Genomic DNA, 10,884 nt, shown 5'->3' on the forward strand with positions numbered 1-10,884 from the left:
TCAAATAAATAAATCTTAAAAAAAAAAAGGAAACAACTTGATCAAAATGATAAAATGGAATTTTGACACTATTGAAATGTAGTGTTAGGGAACAAAGTGAATGTAAAGAGCTAGGGGAGAGGCCATTTCTGGTGCCTCCCCACCCTGTATTTTCACTTGGGAAACATGAACAAGACTTCAATAAAAGCTTAGTTTGTGTCAAAAAACTTAGAATAGCCAACACAATATTGAAGGAAAAGAACAAAGTTATGGATGCCTGGGTGGCTCAGTCCGTGAAACATCTGGCCTTTGGCTCAGGTCATGATCCCAGGGTCCTGGGATCGAGTGCAGCATTGGGCTCCTTGCTCAGCCAGGAGCCTATTTTTCTCTCTGCCTGCCATTCCCTGTGCTTGTGCTCTCTCTCTCTCTCTGACAAGTAAATAAATTAAAAAATCATAGCAAAGTTAGAGGACTAACACTACTCAATTTCAAGACCCACTGTAAAGCTACAGTAGTCAAGGCAATGTGGTAGTGGTGAAAGAACAGACAAATAGATAAATGGAACAGAATAGTGAGCCCAGACAAGCTGATCTTTGACAGATAAGCAAAAACAATACAGTGTAGAGAACATAGTGTTTTCAACAAATGGTAATGAAACAGCTAGATATCCACATGCAAAAAAATTGAATCTAGATATAAATCCTACACTCAAAATGTATTCACTCAGTTCACTCAAAATAGATCATAGATCTAAATGTAAAACTATATTTGATCAAAGTTAAATAATGGAATTGATATTCCATTATATAATTTATATTCCATTTATATAAACTATAATTTAATGTAATACAAATGGAATTTATATTCCATTTATATAAACTATAAGACTCCTAGAAGATAACATAGGAGAAAACCTAGATGGCTTTGGGTATGTGATGACTTTTGAGATACAGTACCAAAGGCACTATCCATGAAAGAAAGATTTGATAAGCTGGACTTTATTAAAATTAAAACTTCCACCCTATGAAAGACAGTGTCAAGAGACTGAAAGAAAAGCAACAGACTGAGAGGAAATCTTAGCAAAGCACACATCTGATAAAGGACTGTTATCCAAGATATACAGGGAACACCTAAAACTCAACAATAAGAAAATGAACAATCTGATTTAAAATTGGGGCATCTGGGTGGCTCAGTTGGTTAAGGGTCTGCCTTTGGCTTAGGTCATGATCCCAGGGTCGTGGGATAGAGCCCCACCTCGTCAGGCTCCCTGCTCAGGGGGAGCCTACTTCTCCTCTCCTGCCCCTCCCCCCATTCATGTGAATGTGCACTCTCTCTCAAATAAATAAAATCTTTTAAAAAAAATAATAAAATTGGTGAAAGATCGGACACTGTACCAAATAAGATACACGAAGAACAGATAAACATGAAAAGATGCTCCACATCATGACATCAAGGAAATGCAAATTAAAGCAACAATGAAATACAAATACACAGCTATTGAAAAGACTCAAATCCAGAATACTAACAACACGCAATTTTGGTGAGGATGTGGAACAACAGGAGCTCTCGCTACTGGTGAGTGTGCAAAACGGTTACAGCCACTTTGGAAGACAGTTTGGCAGCTTCTAGATTACAAAACTAGACATAGTCTTTTTTTTAATTTTTAAGATTTTATTTATATGTTGGAGAGACAATGCACAAGGAGCAGGAGTGGCAGAGGGAGAGGGAGAAGCAGACTCCCCACTGAGCAGGAAGCAGGCTCAATCCTAGAGTCCCAGAGATCATGACCTGAGCTGAAGACAGATGCCTAACCGACTGAGCCACCTAGGTACCCGAAAAGTAGACATAGTCTTAACCATATAATCCAGCATCATACTCCTTCATATTTACCCAAGTGAAGTGAAAATTTGTATCCACACTAACATTTATTCATAACTGCCAAACCTTGGTAGTAACCATGATGTCCTTCAGTAGGTAAATGGAGAAAATACTGTGGTCCATCCAGATAATGGAATTTTTTTCAGCACTAAAAAGACATGAGTCATCAAGCATGAAAAGACATGGAGGGAACATAAAGACATATTAATAAATGAAATAAGCCAATCTGAAAAGAGTAGATACTGTACAATTCCAACTATATGAAATTCTGGAAAAGATAAAACTGTGGAGACAGTAAATGGATCAGTGGCTCTTGGGGGTTAGTGGGGGAAGGAGGAATTAATAAACAAAGCGCAGAGGATTTTTAGGATAGAGAAAATAGTATTAATGGTAGTATAAAGATAAAATTCATTATATATTTTGTCCAAACGCATGGAATGCACAACATGGAAACTTAACCCTAATGCAAACTATAGACTTTGGATGAAAATGATGTGTCAGTATAGGTCATCCTGTAATAGACAAAGCACTGTGATACAGGACGTTGATAATGGGGGGAGTCTGTGTGTAGATGGGGGCAGACTTATATGGGAAATCTCTGTACTTTCTGGTTAAATCAGTGTGAAACTAGAACTACTCTAAAAAACTCAAATCCATTTGAAAAAAGACAATCCAATTTAAAAATGGGCAAATGGGGGCGCCTTCGTGCCTCGGTTGGTAAAGTGTCTGCCTTCAGTTCAGGTCCTGATCCCAGGGTCCTGGGATCAACGTTGGGCTCCCCACTCAGCAGGGAGTCTCCCTCTGCCCCTTTCCCCCTCTGGAGTTCTCTCTCTCTCTCTCTCTCACAAATAAATTCTTAAAAAAAAAAAAAATTAAAATGGGGGGGCACCTGGATGGCTCAGTGGGTTAAAGCCTCTGCCTTTGGCTCAGCTCATGATCCCAGGGCCCTGAGATTGAGCCCCACATCAGTCTCTCTGCTCAGTGGGGTATCTGCTCCCCCCCCCCACCCCGCCCTGCCTGCCTCTCTGCCTACTTGGGATCTCTGTCTGCCAAATAAATAAATAAAATCTTTAAAAAAAAAATAATAAAATGGGCAAATGATTTAAAGAGGCAGTTCTCTGAAGACTATATACAAATGGCCAATAAGCACATGAAAAGATGCTCAGCACCATTACTTATTAGGGAAATTCAAATGATACTAGTGTGGCTTTAATCAAAGAGACATAATCCGTGTTGGCAAGGCTGTGCAGAAATTAGAGCCCTCATACACTGCTGGTGAGAATATAAAATGGTGCAGTCACGTTGGAAGACAGTTTGGCAGTTTTTCAAAATGTTAAACGTGGAATTGCCATATGACTCAGCAATCTTCTCCGGAGAAATGAAAACATGCTCACACAAAGACTTGTACATGAATATTAATTGCAGCATTATTCAAAATAACCCCCAAATGGAAACAGCTCCAGTGTCCATTTGTCCAGAAATGGATAAACAAATACGGTGTACAAATACGGCATGCACAGGCAATGGAAAATACCCAACAATAAAAAGGAGCAAAGCACTGACAAATGTTCCGACATGGATGAAACAGCCTGCGTGAAAGCATTTCAAAACATCACATTCACTGAAAGAAGCCACACACAAAAGAATAATTATTGCATGATTCCTTTTACATGAAATATCCAGAAAAGGCAAATCTCTAGAGACAGAAAAGTTAGGGGCTATTCAGTGTGGAGGTAGGAATGGGAAGTAGCTGTAAATGAGTACAATATTTCTTTTGGAAAATGGCCTAGAATGGGATTCCGGTGGTGGTCACACAACTTAGTAAGTAGGCTGCAAAATCACTGACTCCTACGTTTATAATGGGTCAGTGTTACCGTATGTAAATTACAGCACAATAAAACTGTTACTTTTTTTTAAAAGGAGAGGAGAAAGAAGGGGGGAGCAGAAGTAAGAAGAAACCCCAGGTCCCTTTGCTCGCAGTCTGCTACCCTTGTTGTATCCACCCGCCCCCCCCCCCCACCAAGGAGGGAAATGCACTGCTACTCAGTGCATTGTTCAAACTAAAACCTTGAGCCTCAGGTTACCGGATCCTATTTCCTCCTGGTCCATCAGGGCAAAATTCTGCCATCCAGCTTTCTAGAGGTCTCTCCACTCTGACCTACCCTCCTCCCCCCTCCCCACTTTCTGTCACCTTCTCTAGGCATCTCTTGCCCAAGTTGCTGTGTGAGCCTTCTGCATGTCTCACTACTCCCATCTACCTTCCATGCTGCCACCACGTGGTTAGACTTCTTTTTTTTTTTTAACTGGATAGTTTTGTATGTAAATTATTATAAACACAATAGAGAACATATTTGAAAGAAAGGAAAAAACAAGGGCATCTGTGTGGCTCAGTCAGTTAAGTGTCTTCTTTCAGCTCAGGTCATGATCCTGGGATCGAGCCCCACATTGGGCTCCCTGCTCAGTGGAGAGCCTGCTTCTCCCTCTGCCTGCTGCTCTGCCTACTTTTACTCTCTATCTCTCTGTCAAATAAATGAATAAAGCTTTTTAAAAAAGAAAGAAAGGAAAACACAGTTTTGCGTTCTACAATTGCCTTCATTTTGGGGAGGTCTATTTCTTTTTTGAGCACAAGGTCATCATGATACAGATGAAGTTTCGTGCCCTGAGAGTGTCACTTAATGTTTATAACCTCATCATTTTTTCCAATTGCTAAATGCTTTTCATGACCAATTTTCAGTGGCTCTATTTTCCTAGGGATACTGTTGATCCTCATTAAGATGTCTGCTTTTGCCAATAACACTGCAGGGACATATCTGTGCTTAAGGATTTTTGCCATGGATTGTATTTAACTTCCGTATAGATTTGCAGAAGTGGAATTCTTAGGTCAAAGGATGTGAACATTTTATTGTCACTTTCTCCTCATCAATACGGTTCTTAACGTACTAAGATGTCACTCTTGTCCCCAAGATACCAGGTTTGGGTATTATCACTCAAAACATTGTTGGCTAATTTCAAATAGGCAATAATTTATCACTTAAATTATTAGTGTGCTTGAACATTTTCCATTGTTTGTTTCCTAGTAGCACTTCTTTTATAAACTCGTGGTGGCCTCTGTCAATTTTGAGGCAATAGAGGAATCTTGGTGCTTCTCCTTATTTATTTATGTCCATTCTTTCTGCAGTTGAAGTAGTGATTTTTCTGAGTCTAACCGGGCTGGTCCCATCTGAGGAATTTCTGGGGAGGGTCCCTTGAAAAGTTCTTTCATATTAAAGAGGGAGGTGCTGAGAGGAGGGAGGGCAGGAGCAGGGAGGGACCAAAACAATGCATGGCCAGGCCTTGGGACTTTTTTTCCAAATTCTCAGCTGGGAGCAAAGACTGTCAGGAAAAACTGGGCTGCTTAGCCGGATTCTCCTGTCCCTCTGCTCCCAATAGGCTTTGAAATCCTGGCCATTTCTGGACCCCGGCTTCCTTCTCTGGGCTCCTCCCGGTCCGCCACAGTGGGCTGCTCTTTTTGCCCACCCTATTTTGAACCTTGTGGAAATTTCTGTCTTCTGTCCTAATTCTCAGGTCCTCTGAATCACAGAGGTACATGGTGTGGCTGTAAAAAGCTTGGTCTCCGGGGCATCTGGCGGGCTCAGTCGGTGCAGCATGAGACTCTTGATCTCAGGGTCCTGAGTTCAAGCTTCACATTGGGTGGGGAGCCTACTTTAAAAAAAAAAAGAAAGAAAAAAATAAGCACATTATTTAAAAAAAAAAGAGTTTGGCTTCCAAACTGTTTGGGGTTGACTCCTGCACCTGCCACTTGCCCACTGTGCCTCAGTTTCTCTGTCTGTTTCTCTATTTGTTATCAGTATCTCTATTTCAACATGTCCTTAGTTGTGGCGAACACCTGTGATACCATGTGGAGTATCTGGCATGCTGCCTGTAGCTGGTGGGCACCCAGTAATGCTGGTTGCCCTCAGGGGAGCGGAGGAATCCCCAATTAAAGTGGGGATGGTACTACATGTACCCCAGCCTTGCCCCACAAACCCCAGGGCCTGGATCCCATTCACAGAGCCCTTGATGTAGCATGTCTGGGACATGGCCAGGGCATAGGGATTGGTAAAAGCTCCCCAGGTCTGGTATATTCTAATGGATAGCCAAGGTGGAAAACCCCAGGCTAGAGGGTCTAGCCAAGGATGGAAATCTGTGTACCTCCCCTCACATCCTCTGCACCTCCCGAGACAACACCCCTGCTCTTCACCCTCTCTGCCCGTCTTTAGACTGGAAACCAGCCTCATTGGCTTTTAGGCTTCAAAAGTCTGCACGTGGGAAGGTGTAAACTAATGTTTGGGGAAAGCAAAGTGCTCTCCCCAAGGTCGTCAGGGATTTCCTGGGGCTGTTGAAGATAATGTCAGGAGGGAGGGAGGGGCGGGTGGGGGAAGACTCTACAGGTAATCAGGCGGGATGCTTTGGACCGCAAGGAAGAGAACCCCAACTCAAGGTGGCTCAAACAACCACCACCACCAATTATTATTATTCTAGCAGAAGTCTAGAGGCAATATGTCCCATGGTCACACAACTTATTAGCTTATTACCTAGGTAGGTGACATTATGCAAGTAACTTAAGCTCAGTTTCCTCGTCTGTGAAAAAGGACTGATGCATGTACAATGACAATATAAATAAAGGTCTCATAACAATCCCTAAATTGTTTTATAACCACTAGTCATTTATATCCATCAGTCATTGCTATATAACAAACAAATGCAAAAACCTCAGTGGTCTACAGCAGTAAGTCTTTCTTTCGTTTGCTCTAAATATTCAATTTATTTATTTGACAGAAAAACACAGCAGAAACAGTGGGGAGCAGCGAAGGGGGAGGGATAGACAGACTCCCTGCTGAGCAGAGAGCCGAATGCAGGACTCAATCCCAGGACTCAATCCCAGGACTCAATCCCAGGACTCTGGGATCATGAACTGAATTGAAGGCAGATGCTTAATGGACTGAGCCACCCAGGTGCCCCTGTAAGTGTTTATCTGTGGGTTGCTAGGGGTTTGCTGGGCCACTCCAGATCTGCGTATGCAGCTGGGTTAGGCTTGGGTTTGCCCCACCTGTGTTCCTTCTGGTTCCCAAGGCAACACTGCGTCAAGTACCAGAGGCAAGCTCTTCTCATGGTAATGGAAGACGAAGAAGGCACTGGAGAAACACAACGCCTTGGTCAAGAACCAGTACATTCTCACTCTGGCCCTTTTCCGTTGGCTGAAATAGGTTACATGTCCCAGCCCAATATTGGCAGGGAAGGGAAGTAACCTCCACCCATTCCAGTGGGTGGGTGTATAAAGCCACACGACAGGGGCACCTGAGTGACTCATTGAGTTAAAGCATCCAATTCTTGGTTTCAGCTCAGGTCACGATCTCAGGGTCATGAGATGGAATGCCATGTTGGGCTCTGCACTGGGCATGGAACCTGCTTAATATCCCCTCTCTCCCCCTCCCTTTGTCCTTCCCCTCTTCACACACATGCAATCTTTCTCTCTTTCTCTCGAAAAAAAAAAAAAAAAGAAATTCACATGGTAAAGAACGTGAATTATAAAGAGTCTATAAAAGAAATGTGAATCTGTGGCTTAGATGGAAGTATTATTCTTTTTTTTTTTTTAAGATTTTATGTATTTATTTGACAGAGATCACAAGTAGGCAGAGAGGCAGGCAGAGAGAGAGGAGGAAGCAGGATCCCTGCTGAGCAGAGAGCCTGATGCGGGGCTCGATCCCAGGACCCTGGGATCATGACCTGAGCCAAAGGCAGAGGCTTTAACCCACTGAGCCACCCAGGCGCCCCTGGAAATATTATTCTTTAATGTTGTTATATTCAGAATATATTCTCATTTCTCCACGGCTTCCTCTTTGACCATGGGTTATTTAGAAGTGAGTCATTTAATTTCCATATCTTGTGGAAGATTTCCATATATCTTTCTGTTATTGATTTCTTTACTTCTCTTGGGATCGGAGAACATACTTTAGTATCAATGTTAAATTTCTGAAGCTGATGACTGCACTGTGGTCCTATTCTTAGGAGCACAAATACACATTGCACTACTTATTTAGGGGTAAATTTCCATGACATATGTAACTTACTCTCTAATGGTTCAGGAAGAAACTGTGTGTGTGTTGATGCGTATGTCTGTGTGTGTGTAGAGATCTCAAGTAAGAGAGAGAAAGAGAGGGAGAAAGTGAGGAATGGAGCTGGGAATACATACGAATCATTTAGCAAAAATAAAATGAGAAGAAAGGATAAGCTAATAAGCTTCTCCCACCCCCACTCCTCAAGGTGCATATCCTTCCATATCTTCTCCATACCACACACAAACTTATACTAATATGTATTCATACATGGGATTTTGTTGTTTTATACAAATGGGATCATTCTCTGTGCATTAATTATCATGCAACTGGATTTTCTTGCTTAACAATACATCATAGAGATTCCCTCCAGGTCAAAAGACCCAGGTTTAAACACAGCTGCATAATATTCTGCAGGTGTACGACTATCACAGGTTCTTGGCCCACCTCCCTAACGAGGGCTACTCCAACAGTTTCCAGTTTTTTGCTACTACACACAAGGAAGCAAAAAGCAGCCTTGTGCATATAACGCACCGCATGGGTGCCGAGGCTGTGACTCACTTCTGAAACTGGAATTAGAGTCAGCACCACAAGTTCTTTGTGATGCACTAAGGCACAAAGCTGTTCAGCAGTGGGAGGAAGGCCAGTCTCCAGGGGCCATCTGCTCTGGTCCCGCTGCATGCAATCCCAGCCTTTTCCAGAGGAGGGCCAGAATGTCCTCAAGGAAGCGGAGCACGAAGAGACTCTCGCAACCTGTCTGCTGGCTCGTGGCAGGTGCCCCGTATCTGCCTGGCAGGGAGTCCCACAAACCTCACACATCCTTTCCCAGCTAGTCCACGGGTGCCTGTTGGTTATATAACTGTAAAAACTCTTGCCTAGGCATTGTAGGCAGAGCCCAGGCTTCTGTAGGTGGGGCCACATATGGTGACAAGTGGCCTGTTGGATGCTCGGGTGGAGTCCACTTCCAGCACAGTGACTTTGGCAGAGATTGTCGGTTTGCTCTCCACGTGGGACACAATGCCCCACCGTGACACTAACAGTTGACATTCACGAACTGTGGCCTTGGGCCAGTCACTGAACTCAAACCACATCGTTTCATCCCCTCCACAATTCTGTGAGGTCTGAGAGGTGTAGAATCCTGTTACATCGCTTTCCTACTGCTGCAATAGTTCTGCATAAAACCACCCCAAAACATAGCCGTTTAAAACAACCACTGATCATTGGCTTGTGATGGTGTGAGTGAAGCCTTTCAGTTGGGCAGTCCTCCCAGTTTTGCCTGGGCTCCATCATGCATCAGCCACAGGTCAGCTAGGAGGCTTCGCTTCCAGGAGTTGGGGGGCAGTGGGTGGCTGCAGCAATGGAGAGTTTTGATGTGGGGGAGGGGCACTCCATCCTCCAACAGGCTAGCCTGGGCTTGTTTACATGATGGGGGCAGGACTGAGGGAGAAGACAGGTGGGGATGAAGAGGGGGAGAAATAAGGGGGTGCCAAGGCTTGTTAGGTCTAGCTCAGAATGGGCACAACATCGATCTGCCACATTCTGTTGTCTGAAGCAAGTCACAGATTCGAGGGGTGGGAAAACGGGCTCCACCTCCGGGAGGGAAGAGCTGTGAAGTCGCACTGAGAAGGGTGTGGATACGGGGAGTGTAGAGGTTCATGGGAATTTTGGCAATTTATCTCACTGGCTTTTGCAGGTCAGAGGAGTGAGAAACAAAGAGGTGTCTTAAAATTGCCCAAGCTCGGGAAGCCAGAGAGTAGGGGATGTGAACCTAGGCAGTCAGACACCAGAGTCCATGTATTCAACCTCCTTCCCATTTCTCCAAGCCTCGGAGGGCTCCCTGACTGTGAAGACAGCCCTCAAGGATGTCATTCTCTCCAAAAACTCCCAACAGAGCAGTCATCCTCAAGAAGAAAATCATCTCCAAAGACCCTGAGCTTCTTGCAGGAGGGACAGAATTTGGAGGTGACGTACCAGTGGGCATGTGGATGGGTGACTCCGTAGATGGTCAGGGAACCCCATGTGCATATGATTGGATGACTGGCAAGTACAGCAAGTGGCGGGCTCCAGATGGCACAACCTCATCTCCACTTGGGTACCACTGAAGCTGAGGGCAGGAAATAAAGAGATCAGAGCCTCCAGGTGGCCTTTCGTGGAAGCTCCGGCTGAGTGCCTGGGGTCTGAGGTCAGCCTTTGCAATCAAGGAGACATGAGCAACTTTGGTCCTTTGAGCTGGGGAGAGTGAGTGCAGAGCCTGCCTTCCTTTGGAGGAGGGAGGGCCCAGCCAATTTTTGAAGGTATTTTTCAGTCCCTAGGCTTGGGATGATCATTTTCCAGGTCATCTTCTTTTTTTTAAAAAAAAGTTGATTGATTGGTTGATTTTTGAGAGAGAGGGAGAGAGTGTGTGAGCGAGGAGAGGGAAGGACAGAGAGGGAGAGAAAAAATCTCTAGCAGACTTCCTACCGAGCATGGAGCCCAACTCATGACCTATGCCAAAATCAAGAGCCAGCTGTTCAACCAACTGAGCCGCCCAGGGGCCCCTCCATGTCTCTTTTAAATTTTACTTTTAAATGTATGTATTTTACTGAGTCAGCTCGTTGGTTTTTTCTGTTGTTGTTGTTTTTTAACCTAGGAATACCAGACACCTAGGTGAAGAGCGCCGTAGGAAGGTCACTTGTGCCTCTCTGACTCGGCAAGCTCCAGGGTCACCTCTTTTCTCACCTTTGTCCCATAGGTGAGTTTTGCTGGTTCCCAACTGTCATAGAAATGGAGTCCTCCTGAATCCCATGCTTTCTTATGTTCATACTTGTAAATTTGAAGGACTGGAGCTTCTTGAGGGTAGGACTAAGCCTTAATCACAACTGGCCTGTTCCCTTCCCTTCAGGCTAAGACCAAGCAAGGTGCCCAGTGGATGTTCCTTCCATGAAGGCCAGCC

Source organism: Mustela putorius, unplaced genomic scaffold (assembly GCF_011764305.1).
Source record: "Mustela putorius furo isolate JIRA1106 unplaced genomic scaffold, ASM1176430v1.1 tig00000253_pilon_pilon_pilon, whole genome shotgun sequence".
Classification (NCBI taxonomy): domain Eukaryota; kingdom Metazoa; phylum Chordata; class Mammalia; order Carnivora; family Mustelidae; genus Mustela; species Mustela putorius.